This window comes from Lissotriton helveticus, chromosome 1_2 (genome assembly GCF_964261635.1).
Source record: "Lissotriton helveticus chromosome 1_2, aLisHel1.1, whole genome shotgun sequence".
In the NCBI taxonomy this organism is placed as follows: Eukaryota; Metazoa; Chordata; class Amphibia; order Caudata; family Salamandridae; genus Lissotriton; species Lissotriton helveticus.
This window is the reverse complement of record NC_136058.1, coordinates 108,289,978-108,307,246: the sequence shown is the minus strand read 5'-3', so window position 1 is coordinate 108,307,246 and position 17,269 is coordinate 108,289,978. Positions and strand designations below refer to the sequence as shown.

Here is a 17,269-nt window from a genome sequence, read left to right as displayed (position 1 = left end):
ATACATTTTGTAAATAAATGTTTGCAATTCAAAGGCATAAATCAGTGAAGTGTAGATTTACTCAATTAATAAAAAACAATTCCTCCTTGTCTAAACAATGGAATTCCAAATCTTGGTTCACTGGATCATAAGTCTAAATAATCATTAGCACCAATGTTTTGCATTAATCTGCCTAAAAGGAGAGGTGTGAAAAAAGTTAAAGACTACAAATTAACAAAATATATCCCTTCATATATTTTTATTTTGTTTGGAGTTTTTAAAGCGTTGAAAACCACTGTGCAGTAGTGGTTTGGTAGGGATAACTGAAGGCTAACCAATCAGCCTATCAAAGAGGCGGTGTCTGTTGATGGGAGTTGTTATCCAGAAAGTCGTGGTATAATTTCACCACCATTAAATCATAACAGAAATTATCTTTAATAGAGAGTCGATAGCTAGCCCAAGGCATCTAAATGACAATTCTTACAACCTTTAATGTGCAACCATCTCTGTTGATATGATGACTCACTCTAAACCAAGTATTTGTTTGAACATGTTGTTTGCTAAAATGAGTACACACCATCATGTGGGAAATTTGTGTAAACTGTTGTATGGTTTTAAAAGACTTTAGATAATCGCGTCTGGTAGGTAGAAAAAAGTCCTGTATCTTTTTGTACTAATTGTTTGTAGAAATCTCCTCATGAATTCCCTTGAAATTTATATTTTTTGCTTTGTTGGTATCTTGGAGGTGTTTGCCATGGGTAGGGGAGTTGGCCTAACGGCTATGGCGGTTTACCTTAAATCTGGGGAACTGGGTTCGAGTCTCGGCAATGATGCTGAACATCCTGTGATTCGGGGCAAATCACTTAAATCTTCCCGTGCCTAACAAAAAATGATTGTGTCCTCATGTAACGCAACTGGTGCTATGTAAAGCGCTCTGATACCCGATAGCTTCCGGTCAAGTTCGCGCTATATAAAACTCCATAAAATAAAAAACATTTAAAATGGGAAGTTTGTTACGGTTATGTGTGTTTTACATTTCATATTGACTGTTATTGTTCAAATAGTAAAACCAGTTATAGCTTGATTCACAAAGCAAGGGCTTTCAAATTCAAATTCTTCTCCACTGCATTTACTCTTACATTGGAGAACATTTCTAACTTTTATGGTATTCATGGAAGATCCCAGATATACTCAAGGATATCCATGGGACACCTTGGATTTTTGTGTGTTTTCCTGTATATTAAAAATTCATTTATAAAGAAATTCCAAGAGTTGGGAAATGCTGCATGTGTAACTGTGGTGCTAATATGCATTTATTTTCTCCTATGGGAAAATATTTTCCCAGCGGATAAATCAATTTTCTTCAGCACCAGTGATTTAGGCATGTCACCTGACCATTATCACCATGTAATACAATTACCCTTGGTACTTACACATCTACATCTGAATCCCTATTTAGGATGGAAAGGTACCTTCAAGAGGTGTGTTCACAACAACAATCTTTTTGTTGTGAGTGTGTTTGCCTAAATGTATAGGTAGAGCCACCAAAAACGCCTATGAACGCTCCTTTAAATTCCCAAATGTAAAATTTCTGTTTGTGAGTTTACAGTTTAGCAAACCTAGCTTCTCTGATTCGGGATAGAACATTTACTCTTTAAAACCGTTTATTTTGTACTCTTAAATGGAACTTAGACTCTCAAAATCTTTAGTCAAGTGTGCCTTTTTAAAGTGGAAAGAAAAAAAGACCTTGGTAGCGGACCATCTGGGTTGTAGCCCAACAATCACCGTCTAAAATCCATAATAAAACGTTTCCCTAATGGACGTATCTTCAGAGTGTGTGCCTGTGTTACAGTGTATATAGGTAAAATTGAGACATGCAAGTGATGCAAACAGTTCACCTTTGGCTGTTGCTAGCCTGTGAATAGCTTGTAGCTGGGTTCATTTTAGGAACTCCCAGAATATTGAATTTAGTTGTTCATGCTAAAATTGTAACGGAAGGTTCTTCAAGTGCGTTTTGGTTAGCGACTGCCTGGGGTTTCTATATATGTATATGCCATGTGTGGGCTGTTAACCAATTTCACCTCCCACCTAACAATATCTGCCCTAATCCTCTCCAGAAACATCTGTGAAGGTTTCTTGAAATTCTATGGGGCTTAGATGTTTTAGGCAACTCTAAATGGTTGTTTTACTGTTGAGGAAAATTAGCGATCGCAGATTTCTCTGCCAACTCTTGTCGTTGGAAACATTTCTTAGAAAGAGCATGGATAAACACTCAGTTTGTAAATATATTCGAACTATAGCCAGGGGCCTGCATTAACAATACCACAGCCTCTGCTCAAACAGACATGACACCATTTGCCATGCAGGTGATATGCGTTGGTATTATAAATGGGGCCGCAAGACCCCTTATGAAATACAGAATGCATGTATGTAGTTAAAGGAGCATTCAAATGAGAGAATCTCCTTTTCCTGTGACAGTGCTACCCTTACAGAACCATGCACAGTGGAAAGAAGGAGCAGTAAAAAGTACAAGGTAACTTTACTTAGGAGCTGGGCAACAATTAGCAACTCCTTTGGAAACAAGGTATTAAGGTCGGTAATTTAAGAGACCTCTTTTGTGTCCAAGGGCATGTATTGGTCAAAGTACATTCCTTTTCCTATTTAGGAGTCCAGTTTGATTCTGCGTGTACCCGGCTTCCTATAGTTAGTACCAAAAAGACATTGTTCATTTAGGGTTTTCGCTTCAGTGTCCCATTTTGCTTCCAGGCTAGGAAAGAAGATGATGCAATACCCTGCCTAAGATCTATAAATCTAAATGTATTTCTGCTGATGCATACAGTAGTAATAATGGGTAATATTGATGTACCTGTGTTAAAGACAGTAGAAAACAAATATCTTAGACATCTTCTGAGAGTTCCTCAGAGTACACCTGGGTATAGTGTGCATCAAGAACTTGGAGTTAACTATCTATCTAACACACTTGCATGCTGACCCATGTACGATGGATTTTAATTTGGTTTAGGCCTGAGACAAAATAAAATCATGTGATTCTGCGAGACTGTTTGTCTCTTGATAATGCACAGAAAATTGCTTGGATAACATTTATTAAAAAGTCATTTAATTTCCTGGGTTTGATGGATTTTTTGAAAGTCCTGAAATGATAGGGAAATCTGGTCTAAACTGGACATGGGACAATTTTTTATCATTGTGTCAGGCCAACAGAGAAGGACAGGAAAACACAAACCTTCTTTCTGATTTTATCTACTGTTAAAAACTGTTGATACAATGGAGCCCTATCACTCCTACGTGACTAGTTTTCACCATTGTTTTCTTCTGAATTCCCCAGTTTGTTAGCTTTTCCAAACTGATGGAATGAGGGAATAAATTTGGGACCCCGTGACTGCAGCCATGTGTCTCCACAAGACACGCTTCATTTTGTCATGTTCTGTGACTTTTACTCCCTTCCCCAAAGAGTTTTTATAATTTTTTCAAGATTGATATTTTAGCCAAGCTCATTCAGCAAGAATGTTCTTACAATTGTTGGATGAAGATTTTGTTTGTTATTCTGCAGCTTGTTTTTCATCTGCTGGTGTTATAATCAGATGGCCGCTTGATGAATTAATTTTATTGTACTAATGTTTTATATTTGTTGATCTTTTATTGATTTGTGCAAATTTCAAAATAAAGATTATTGATTGATTGAAGAGACCCTGTCAGCGCATCTCCAAAGTGCAGAAAATCAGTACTCTAGTTGCCTTAAAAGCACGTTTTTTAAATGTATCTCCGTGAACTTTGATGAAAATAAGACATTCTATGGAAGTTGCACTATGTGGCACAAACATCTTTGTGACTTACAATGTCATTGTTGCATTTCCTTGTGGATAGCATCTCCCCAACTATTCTTATGAAAAGGTGTCACTGCTTTGCAGTGGATCCAGTGGTAGGGTATAAGGTGCTTGATCACCCACTAAATCTTAAGCACAGTGGAAGATGTCCTTATGTGGCAGTTTCCATTGATCAAATAACAGCTGTGCGCATGGGTGGGAGCAAACATCAGTCCCATGGACCACTGTGGGTGCCCCCAGTGTCCCTTTCACAATTTGCAACTTTATTGACATTGCAGCCCACTTCCCTCCGGAGGACAAGGATTCCATTGCAGACAATTTTCAAATCCTGGTCAGGGCAATGCAATAAATAAATGTAGAGATGGAAGTCTGCTGTCCTTTGCTGACTTCCATCTCAGCTGGTCGCAAGGATTCAGTAAAGGAATCCTGCCTGAAGCCATATGAGACAGGATTTATGGGACCTCTTGAGACCTGCCCCTTTGTAGAGTGCCAGACTGATAAATCGCCAAGTACAAAGACTATCAGGTTGCGCAGCACACGCTGCGCAAAGACCGTCCTGTGATGCAAACTGGCAGATACGACATTCGTCTTCTGATTTGCAGCTTAGCACCGCACAGATCCAGCTGTTAGAGCATCTCATATGGCAACCAGATGTGAACGCTTCTGCTAATTTTTGTTCGAAAGCAGATTTAAGATGAGGGTGTGCGAAACTGACTGGATTTTAGTAAGGTATGCTTTGCACGTGAGCTAATATTTGGATTTATCACTATAAATATTCCTTCACGTTTTTGCAAGTCAGAATAGTGGTTTATGTCCCTTTCTTTACCGTTGAACTTTATTGTAATGGCGAATATTTTGTAAAAATCTTCACTCTCTGTGTAAAATGGTAATTATAAATGGTGTCTTTTCGGTCTTATGTTTACAGAGAACTATTAATTTGAACTTGGGAGCTATTTTTCTAAAAGTAAAAAAACACATTTCCTTTGTCTTGGTAAGGGAAGGAAGTCGCAGTGTCCCAGTACAACTTGCATTTACAAAAATGCACGCTTCTGCATAACCCTGATTACATTGGCTTTGAATAATGTCCGCCATTCCTTAGCAGATGTATTTCTGTCTAGACAACAAATCGATATAGTTCTGTGCTTGAGTATTAATTTGCTTTGCTGATCCAAAACATTGCTTGTTGTGGCCTGAAAGAACACTCACAAAGAGTGCTGAGCACCCAGAAAGAGCAGGCTGCTAGAAACAAAAACTCTGTAAAACCAGATAGGTGATAAAATTGGCAATCCACTGACATTGCAGTGACTGAAAACGATTGTTCACACAATAAATGCTGCTTTCATTTTATTTCTTTACAATGGGCGAACAAGATGATTTGCATATTTCATTAAATTCGGTTCTTGACTGTATAATCTAAATGTAGCTTTTTTGAATGTTAAACTTTTGTTCCCATGCATTTTATTAAATAAACATATAATAAATGTTTGTGTGGGTATATATATATATATATATATGTATATATGTATATATATATATATATGTATATATGTATATATATATATATATGTATATATATATATATATATATATATATATATATATATATATATATATATATATACATATATATATGTGTGTGTGTGGGTATATATATATATATATATATGTTTTATTTTTACTAAAAGGCCAAAGGTTACAGGGGCGTTATAGTTAGGTTCCAATGTTACACACAAAACAATAGAAATTCAGCAGTTATAGTTATCTCAAGTAACTATTACTTGCACTCCCACCATGCAGTTTTCTCACTAATAATTTTACAGAAAATGTTGCAGTGAGATTATCAATGATGTCATAGAAGATGTTGTGAGTGATGTAATACATTCCTCGGGGCCCGGCACATTTTGTGGAGGGAGGGAGAACACATGGCCCCCTTCCTGGACCGATTTTGGCCCCAGGGACCCCATTCCCTGGGGTCTGGCACATTTTATTTGTGGGAGGGAGTATGTGGCCCCCTCCCCGGTCCATATTTGGCATCGGTGACCCCACCCCCCAGGGCATTTTTAAAGCTTCCGCCAGCTGGGAGTGGACTTCATGTGAAAGCAAACACAGGTTTCCCTACCCACACCAGTGCGGGCAGTTAAATCACTATGTCCCAGGATATAGCAGGAGTCGGCCCTGGGGGATGGGGTCCCCAATGCCATTAATGCCTCCCCTTTGTTATAGCCGCATGCCCCAGGGTATGTGGTCGAAATTGGCCCCGGATGGGGGGGCCGCATGCTCCCAACCCCTTTCTGAACTTTGGCCGGGCCCCAGAGGATTGGGGTCCCCGGTGTGTGTGTGTGTGTGTGTGTGTGTATACACACACACACACACACACCCACTACTAGCTGTCACCAATTCGTAGGTCTGCTTTTAAATAGATGGAGCTTTTATTGGTTTGATAATAACTTTGGCCCCATTTGTAATTTGTAATTTATATTTATATAGCGTCTTATCACCAACGGTGTCTAAGCATTTGACGTAACCTTCCAAAAAACAAGTTCATTCACCGTTCCATCCTGGAAAGTTTAAGGGTGGTCCGTCAAGTGGGGAGCGAGAAAAATGGGGCGTCTCAAAACACAAAATCTCCATGCATTTTCCATAGAGAGCACCCCTGGGGCCGATCATATTATTTATGGGTAGGGGGAGCAGCATGGTCCCCCTCCCTGACAGGCCATGGTGAGCCCACCCCTGGGGTAGATATTAATTTATTTTTAGACCCATCCCTGCAGTCAACCCACCTCTGCATACCGGCCGTGCACACCGGGGGTTGCCTTCATGTACGGTAATTAACCCGTTCCGTGCTGCCGTCCGCCGTTGGCCGACGGGAGCACTATCTCCCTAGTGCTGCCGTCGGCCAACGGCTGACGCAGCCCCGCCCGCTAAGGCGTTAAATATTACTTTAAGTTAAAAAACACTGCCTAGAAATTCACTGTAAAAACCAAAGGTTACAGTAACATTATAGTTCGGCATGATAAAAGTATCTGTTTTGGTTTTTTTTACTTAGAAATTCACTGAAAAATCAAAGGTTAAACTAACATTATAAGTAGGTGGATATGTCAGTGATGACATTAATGTTTTGAATTTTTTAAAAAAGCACAGCAATTCACGAGTTATATTTAGCCGCGCTAACTATAATTTGCGCCCCTGCCATGGACTGGGGCGCAACATCACTCTTGACATGTTGTATGACATTGTTTATGACAACACTCTTGACATCTCAAATGACATCATCCAATAATCCAATAGGCGTGCTAGTTCGTTTTATAGTTTACATAGTGGCAGGCATGCACCATACTACTTGTCTTCCTATTTTGTACAGCATTGGTGTAAGTGTTTAGAAAACATATCTGCTCCTAAAACCAGTGGAGGCTGTTGAATTTAGAAAGTGGTGCAGAGTAAAAAGATTTTGACTGAGCAGGACAGCGAAGAGGATGAGCTACATTTCTTCGCCAAATATAGGGAGCACATTACAACCGACTTCCCTTTCAGTTAAGTGATAGCACTGTCGTCTAAGTTGAAGGCCTTTTGGCTAGAGTTACCAACCATGCAGCATCAGGAAGCAGTTTTGAATTCTGGTGAATCTCCTTGTGCCGAAATATGTAACGCAGTCTGTGATTCAAAATACAAAATGAGCTTACATTGTTTGCTCAATGCTCAGTCTTATTATAGCAACTGTATTACCCAAAGCACTATGTGATGTATGCGTTGTCTTATTTTTTACTTGGATAGCAGCCACTTCTTGACAATTATGTTGATCACTTGCTCTGAGGTCGTTGCACAGGTGTTTCTTCTGTGGGTTTATGACAGTGCAGCCATAAAGGGGGGCTGGTGAAAAAAATGAGTCACAAGAACAGGGCAGGTCTTAACTTGGTGACAAGGTCATGTCTCAATGCCCAAGAGGCTGGTTTAAACGCATTCTGCTTTTTTAAAGTTGCTTTGTTTTAAATATAATCTTCTTTACAGGTTACATTGTGAACAAACCTTCGCATACAAGCACTGATACACTCTCACATACACATACACTGACGATTGTTCGCACGCACACACACATAAACAACATAAACATAGTTTCACTCACACACAGGAGCTGGAAACGTACCTGGGGAAGTCCTCTGATGCGCATTTCACAATTGCCAACTTCCAAGATCCAATAACCGGTGCCAAATCGAAGCATACAATCTTATGCCCAATCACAAACTCAGATCGGAGGCTGTCCCTTTTACTTTATCGGGGTTTCTGATAGGGCTTAAGGGTACATGACTATAGGGGCCCAAATCACCATTATCTGACATGACGTTAGTGCAGCATGTCAGATATGTATAGCTGTAACAGCCCACGCCTGACTCATGCGCAGTACAGCCCAGGATAGCCCTTTTCTAGTACAAGGTAATAGTGCAGCTTTTACATGTAAACAAATGAGAAGTAGTTTGATTGTTTTCATGCGAAGCTGTAATATGTAGTCAGTAAAATACAGAGTGAGGCTTGATGGTTTGGAGAATCGCTGCCCTTGTGCCCCCTATGGAGAAACTGCCACTGCCTAATGCACCATAGATATGTAGAAGTATTGAACACGTTATGTATCTTTGTATTCAAAAGTAACTCTGTGTGCAGATGACAGTTCACTTCTGTTCATTATATTCCACAAAAGATTTTGGGTTCTGCTGAAAACCTGCTCAACATGAGTAAGATTCTAGTTGTATAAACTAACATTTGTAAGGATCCCTGAGTTATTAGACAGAATCGTGTCAGCATGACGATGTCTACATAACTTAAAAGAATGTGTGCACCAGATACTAACCTATATACATGTCCTTGTTTTGCTTGAGAAGATCTGTAATGTTTTTACAGCAGCATAAAGGGTACAGGTGGTAGGATTTTTAGCACGTTCAAATCTTGGTTATTTTTAGCAAATAGCTTATTTTTGACAATTGTTGCATAGAGTGTAAATTGCTCTTAGTAGATACTTTTTAATACTCTGTGGTGTGTTTCTTATGAAAGTATCACTGTTTGCAAACAGTGTGGTATAAATTAAACTCTCTCCATAGAGTAAGCACTGTATACAGTACCCAGTACTCTACTAATATCAGCATCATTTCTCAATGTAAGTTTGATGAGTTTTAGGTGTTTGATACAGATAAAAGATGTCTTTAGTAGGTCATTAGTTTTGGAACCGACATTCACTATTTTTAGAAACTTAGCTTTCTCTGAACAGTTGAATACAGAGTAAACACCGTACTCAATGAGGGTTTCCTGTATATCTGTGGTTGATTGTTAATGTGAATTATGTTATCTGTAAAGTCTTTGATATCGGGTCAATGTTGCACTAGACGCTTGCTTTCTACACTTAAGAGAGAGGAATCTGTGATGGCAGTACTGAGGGATGATATTCTCCTGAGTTATTTTGTACATACTATCGGACCTCTAAAGCCATAGTAATTTATAGATAGACCAATTTGCATGAAAACAAAGTTTGGGATTATGTCATCAGTGATGTCATTTGAGAAGGTTTACTTTACTGGTATGTTACATGTACAACCACAATTGCTTCCAGTGGTTACGCTATTTCCATTTTATGCACCCACATGTTACACACAGTAACTCTATGCTGTATATGACTATGATGTTATCAGTGATTTCATCAGTGATGTCATTTAACATGTCATGAGTGATGTATTATGTGAGGACATAAGCAATGCATGGTGGGCAGAAGCAATGCATGGTGGGCAGAAGTTATATTTAGTTCACTGAACTACAACTGATGAATTTCAATTTTTTAAATGTTAGTTCTTATCTCATTTCAACACCTAACTATAACATAATTTTCTTCTTTGTTCCTTTGCCTTTTCAGTGTATTTTTGGATTCATTTTAACATGCCCTAAATCTCATTACCATACCTAAAGTCACTTTAAAAGAGAGTGTGTGTGTGTGTGTGTGTGTGTGTGTGTGTGTGTGTGTGTACGTGTACATGTACATGTGTGTACGTGTACACATGTGTGTGTACGTGTACACATTTATATGCATCCAAAGTGCCCTCATTTTACCAGTATCGGCAGATGGTGCCAGACTAGAACTCCGGGACTTGCAGTTAAATTCAAATAGGGACCCATTTCTTGCCATCTTCAAGAACATACATCTCCTTTAAGTTTATTCTTCCTTTATTGATTGTTAAATTGTTTGTGCCATAGCACTTTTGCTGTGCCACAGTTAATTTAAAAAACATATATATTAGTGTTGTGGATTTTATGTGTGTCCCTTGCGCAGTGTGTTCTTGTTGCCTCACTGTTTGTTGCCTTACTGTCTGGTTGTGCGTCCTTGCAGGCACTGTAAACGTATTGTGAAGTAACTCTTCTCCAAGCATACATGCTGTAGTAGTAGTTGGTGGTCCAACAGCCAGGGGTTTGGAATTTAAGGCAAGGTCTACAGAGGGAGAGAACATGAAGACGGGTAGACACCAAGAAATGTCTTTGTGGCACAGGTATTTGCCATCAAATAAAGTGGCACGCAGTCAGGCTTCCTCCATGTTGGGTGATGGCGTGCTGAGATTGACCATCTGTATGTGAATGTTCTAAGAGGATCTTGGTCCACACTTGCACATTTATCCCAAATACTTTTTTTAATATGTGAGGATTGCTAGACATCTTTACACAACCACACTCTGCCTCCAGCTAGCAGGCGGCAGGGCCATTTATGTCTGCCTAGGCAGGTTTCCACCAACATCTTAAATCATTTATGTACATGCGCTTCAGATTGCAAGTGCTATAATGTTAAGTGATAAAAGTCTGGGACCCCCTTAGAACAATGATATGAGTATATGAAATACATTTTTGTTTGTCAATGACTTTTTATGACACAAATACATATAATTTGGAGGGTAAGAGAACTTATGACCAGTTCATATTTGAAAAGGGGGAGTTTTTATGAAGACGTTCCTTTCTAGTCCTCTTGTCATTAAAATAGCTTTGAGAACCCCAGTATGGTATGTGTAGCAGTATGTATCCTTTGTGATTGACTAGCAGATATACAGTTTGACCATACTGCCCTTTTCATTTTGTTTGTTTGAATATCATTCAATTGATTTTGCAGTGGATACCAGAAGGGTCCATCCAGTTATTGATGTCACAATCTGTCCCCAAACCAGAACAGACATCATCAAACAAAGGCACATCTTAGATTACACTAATATTGGTGATTGCTGGTGCTACCGAAGTGGCTAACTAAAACTTCTTATCTTTTGACTTGCACACCCCTTTGACCTGATTGGGCAGGTTCATCCTTTGGTATTCCGTAGCAGGACAATACATTCAACATTTAAAAGGTGCTTGATTCAAAGTTTGTTGTTTGTGATTTGAGGAAGCAACTCAACATGGGTGACTCTCAAATCTTATTTTTTAGAAAATTGTAAGTATTTTCAACATTTTTAGACATAGACTATTCTTCCAAGGTCTAATAACTTGGAGAAACATTTGCTTCTTTTCCCAGGCCAGAGTTCTTTGATGACGAAACAATGAGTTAGCATGATTTTAATAATCACCAATTCAGATTTCTATACTTGTTGAAACCCTACATGTGCATTGAAAGGTTATCAAGTTTTTTTGTAGTAGTGGTTTATGTTTTTAAAATATAAGGTATGAAATCGTTTACATGCACTTTTCAACCTGTTTAGTAGGTTATGTGGCAATAGTAACAGCCCTTACACTTTATTTAAAATTGATTAAAACAAATAACTTTTTCCGTGGATTTTCGTAGGATGGTTTTGTTCATGAAATTAAGAAAGCTATTTTATGATTTAAAGACTCTAATGTTGAATTGTATCTGTACACGTATTTCCAAGGAAGTGTCTTAGAATTAGTATCAATTAGTATCATTATTATTATTATTATTATTATTTATTATACTAAACTCAAGGAAGGCCTATCCTAGTATATTTTTTCACACTGACCAAGGTTATCAACATCACAACTTGCATCCTTTTTTAACTTCCCTTGAAACAAAACAACATCCTAATTGCAACTTTATTGGTTGAATTTCTGCAAGAAACAGTGCTGTATAATCTCTTAAACCTATGTCCAAATCCTTTAATTGATCTGGTCTTCATTTTCTTTACCATATATGCACCAACTCTTGATTCATGCTTTGCTGACCGAAACACTTAACTACCTTGTGCATCAACCTCATCCTGGGCTCCTCGCCCTCCGCCTGGGACGACTCCTGGTGGCCCCCCGCCCTGGGCACCGCACCCAAACCGACGGACCACGCACGCAACCTGGGCTTCATCCTGGACTCCTCCCTCTCCATGACCAGACAAGTCAACGCCGTCTCCTCGTCATGCTTCAACATCCTGCGCATGCTACGAAAGATCTTCCGGTGGATCCCCACCGAGACGAGGAAGACGGTCACCCAGGCCCTCGTCACCAGCCGACTGGACTACGGCAACGCCCTCTACGCCGGAACCACTGCCAAACTCCAGAAGAGACTCCAGCGGATCCAGAACGCCTCGGCGAGACTCATCCTCGACATCCCCCGACGCAGCCAAAGCTCCGGACACCTGAGAGATCTGCACTGGCTCCCGGTCAACAAGAGAATCACCTTCCGTCTCCTCATCCACGCGCACAAAGCCCTACACGACCAAGGCCCGAGCTACCTCAACAACCGGGTCAACTTCTACACTCCCAAGCGCCTCCTCAGATCAACCAACCACGCCCTCGCCGCCGTCCCCCGCATCCGAAGAGCGACAACAGGAGGAAGATCCTTCTCCTACCTGGCCGCCAAGACCTGGAACTCACTCCCGACCGACCTGCGCCTGACCCAGGACCACCTCTCCTTCAGGAAGAAGCTCAAGACCTGGCTGTTCGAGCAGTAATGGCACCCCCCCCTACCCAGCGCCTTGAGACCCTACGGGTGAGTAGTGCGCTCTACAAATGACCTGATTGATTGATTGAACCTCGAATCTTTCAGACACCTAACCCCTCTGCAATCAAACTCATGTTTTTATGAGATACAAGCACATCCTTCTTCAAAGCAACCCGAGAAGCACCTTCTCTTGAGTGAGAAACATACGGTGGATAATCTTGTTCTGGCTCAGTACGATTAATCAGCTACGGGTGCCTATGAGATGAACATTTTGTGCTTGTGACAGATGTTATCTTTTATATGTTGTACATTGTTACATTTGTGTAGTATTGATCAAAGTCTTCATTATTCCATCCCACCTGATGGTTCTTTATTTTACAGTTGTCTATAGTGCATCTGTACCACAGAGTATTACAATACTTTGCAAAGAACATATTAGCAATCACTTTATATAGCATATAATATTAACAGGTAACTGGGTAAGACAATGGACAAATCATGTAGAGACTAAGAGATAGAAGGAAAACCATGCTAGAGGGTGAGAAAGAAGAGGTCAGATTTGAGATATGACCTCAATGTTAGAAGTCCTTATAGCACCCTCTGAACTCTATTTCTATTATCAATGTCATGGTCTTTCTTAACGATAGCATGATATCTCCTCCATGAACTCCACAACCTTTCAAAAATGTGTGAGGGGAGACTCAACCAAATTACTATCTTAGCATTCATACACCAAACAGTCGGCTATCAAGAGTACAAGATGGCCATCCAATTTTTGTATGATATCACATTTTGCAATTAGCAGGCCCTCATTTATGAACAATTTCTTATGGTTTGGCAATGTGTGGCCCCTACAGATTCCCTGAAGCTGTGTATTAACTGTGAGTACCAACTGCTCTTCAGTACTGTCTCTAGGTTTTTTTTCCAATGTTGGTTATAGAGAAACCGAACTTTGTGGCATTTCCATAATATGTGGTAAAATGTTTTTCTGGCTATATCACCTGAAATACAAATCGTTGGCAACTTGACCAGTCGGAAGAGCTGCTGAAATAGAATCCTGTCCATATTGCTACTATCCCAAGATCTGATTGAGGTATTTTCAGACATTCATGAGGGGAAATGTGTCATACTTGAGCGGAGAGTGAGAAGGTCTTTGGGAGTCAATGCTTTTAAGTATAATTGTGTGTTATTTGCACATAGAAGAGACACTCCTAATACTATGAAGATCAAGCCCACAGGTCCAAGTACAGGTTGAACAACACAGGGTCTAAGATCAAGCTTTGAGGAACACTGCAGGTCCTAGCAGCTTTTCATGAGATTAAATTCTCCTTCATTGCCACCTGCAACTGAGAGGAGAGAAAGGAAAGTACGATTTCAGAACATTGGACAGAAACCCATGCACTGTTACAGTATACAAAAAAGCCTGTTATGATCAACCACATCAAAGGGCACTGACAGATACAGAAAAATTAACAAGCTGGAATCACTTTTATCTAATATCAATGGGTACCAACCAGGATTTTCAAGGTGACTGATAATCCATAAGCACTTCTTGTTTAGCAACAAAGGTGTCTTATGGATTTACCACATATCTCTATATAACTCTACTTAACCTGAGGAGGTTTGCTATAGACACTCATTCTGATAATCAGAAACTGACGTGTAGTAATATTAGGTCCTTAGCTCCCTTTCAGTAAAGCTGCTTTACAAGACCTATCACATCTTACAAAAGCACTGAACATTGTATTTTTTACAGTATTTACGTGAAATGTTGAAACTGTCATATGTATCTTTTTATGTTGCAGAGCATGTCAACTCTACATGCTCATAAAAGTATTCTGTATACATGTAATAGTAACACTGATATATATAAAATTTCAACGAAGATGGATTTCTGTATCTGAAAGCCATTTTTAAACTAGTTATGTAGATTAAATAAAAGAGAAAACTTGGCATCTGTGAGTGTGGCTCCATGTGTTGCCCTGTGATGAAAGAAGGTGAAAAATGGGGATATACATGAAACAAGTTTGTCCTGGATTCTTACGCAGCATGGAGACAACTTAAATGAACAGAATAACAAGACAACCCTTATTTTCCAGTTCACCTCTTTATCCTCCCACCACACTACATGTCTTGTTTAGTGATGAGAGAGCTCCTTCTGGTGAAACACACACAGAATCTTAGATTTAACTGTACGTACCAGTATTGTCGTCAGAATAGAACATCATGTTACATGTTTACCTTCTGAAGAAGGCATCTGAGCTATTATTACAGAGTAAATTATTGATTCTTCCTTAATCCAGTTTGGCCTTTTAAACACAGTTTGAGATTAATGTCGAGGCTTGTAACTGATGCACATAAAAGTTGGCAGGACCCTTCACATGTCTTGCCTAATTTGTTAAATTGGGTATCTTGCCTTGTAGTCAGAACATTTGTAAGCAAACATCACAAAGGGTAAGTCATTTGTTCTTCACAGTCGGAGCCTATTATTAGTAAGTACCTCAGGACCCCCATATTTAATTTTGAGGGATTAGCCTTTTTGTAGGTAATTGGAGGGTATATTGACCCCAGGACCTTGTTGTTTTGTCTCTCATGTTTATGTAATCCTAGAAATCCATTGTATTGTTCGCACAGTAGAAAACAAATATTGGCTAATAAGTGTCATGATCTCATCAGCACCACTGGTTTCTGAGGTGTCCGGTTTTACTCTGGGTCACAGTGCAGTGCCTAGAGCCCACATCACCCTGCACAGCTCTGGGTTCTTTTCACCAATGTCCAATGGTTGAAGCTGCCTACCCAGCACGTATTATTCTCCTTGGGATTCTTCTTGGGGTGATGGAGAGGTATCCATCTCCTGACAGTTTTTCATGTTGTTTATTTATCCTGGCTGCACCACTAGCGTGTGTAATCCCTATAATTTTCACACCAGAAACTTTTTTTTTTTTGCTAGGCTGCAGTCCCATAGTCAAATTTGTTTAAAACAATACGAATGTTATTGTTCACTAAGTTTCTGAGGCTCTTCTTCCCTTTGATCAAGATTTTCTATTCCCAAGGCTAACTCCCATCATGCTGCCTGGGATGACAAGCACAATTTTGTAGGATACTGTGGTTCCATTCAGCTTGACTTTTATCCAACATTTTAAATGTGAAATAGTGTTTCGGTACTCTGCTGGATATTAAGATTGCCAAATGAGGGGAGGAGCTACGCTAGCAACCAAGATGGCCGCATAAGCTCCCGGCTCCGCCGACCTCCGCCGGAGGCTCATGAATCCTGACTCCCATCCTGATTTCCCACCGGACTCCCGTGCAGCTGAAGTGCGCCTGACTCTACGGGTGCGATCCCGGAATCTCTAGTTGCTCGGATTGTGAAGATACGTCGTGTGCCATTCTTGGCCTAACTCAGAGTTGAAGCCGGGGCCTCGAGTTCTAACCCGGCCGGGTTGGAGTTGAACAACATCGGCCGCGGGACGTGGGTGGTTCCGGTCTCCTGAAGTGACATTTTTCCTTTTCGTTTCGGATGGTGACCTGGTGGTGGCTTTCTTTTGCAACTACGGCGGCTTTCCATATCGGCTGCTTGGACCGGGGATCGGCCGCCCGGAAGCCCCGTTGAGCTCCCGGGGTTCATGGGCTTGGCTCCTCGTTGGCGGCGACGGTGCTGCGATCGTGCTTGGTAGCACCCACAGTTGTCATCTGCATTGCTTCTGCCTTGTGCCCCAGAGAAGTCGACCTCCGGGGCTCTGATACCCGCCCGGTCGCTCACTGAGGGGCGATGGAGCGGGCCGCAATTACACCGTCGCTGCACAATGTAATGGCCGCCATTGGGGAGCTCCGCACACGAGTCACCGCCACCTTCCAGAGGATGATCGTAGCGGTCGATCATATCTGCCTGAGACCGGACTCTGATCCTTTGTTGGTTATGAGCCGGGATGCCTTACCCGCGGCGCAAGCTTCGATTGCTACCGAGGACCCTGGGCGGCTGTCGGACTTGGAAATTTCTCGCGACCCTAAGATGGCGGCGAACGAGCCCGAAAGTACTGGCAGTGTGTTTGGCCCTCTATCGATGCCGCCAGGGATGGATGTGACTATTTCTATACTTCAGTTTGTCTTCTCCACAGACTATCGGATTTATACCTTGCCTCTTTCAGAGGATGCTCAAAAACGCTGTGCTGACTTATCGTTGTTGGGCAGTGGACCTGGTTTGACTTTTGAACTTTGTCAGCGTTTATCCTGGTATCACTCCTTCTGTGGTGTCTTTGATCCGTTTCTGTCTTTGGATGCTCTTGCTGTGATGGCGGTTCGATTGGTCAGGGCTCGCATGAAGACTTGCAGCGGCCTGATAGTATTTGATGGGGTCTGCCTAATTGATCGTCGGGGCCAGGGCTGACTTTCCTATGTTTTCTTTTGGCTCTGACGGGTGGTGTCTGTGGGAGCGAGGGCTAGACGGGATTCTGATTGTCTGAGTATTGTGTAACTGCTATGTTCGGAACGGGATTTGCTACCTCTGTGATGCCGGGGGCCGGGCGGGATGGTCCATTTTCTGTTTGTGGCTCCC

The 17,269-nt window shown here is 40.9% G+C and overlaps 1 protein-coding gene across 7 annotated transcripts in view; it reads left to right on the top strand.

Moving 5' to 3' along the window:
* NFIA (nuclear factor I A) overlaps positions 1 to 17,269 on the top strand; it is a 453,578-nt gene that overhangs the window by 364,974 nt on the left and 71,335 nt on the right. The window lies entirely within an intron of this gene.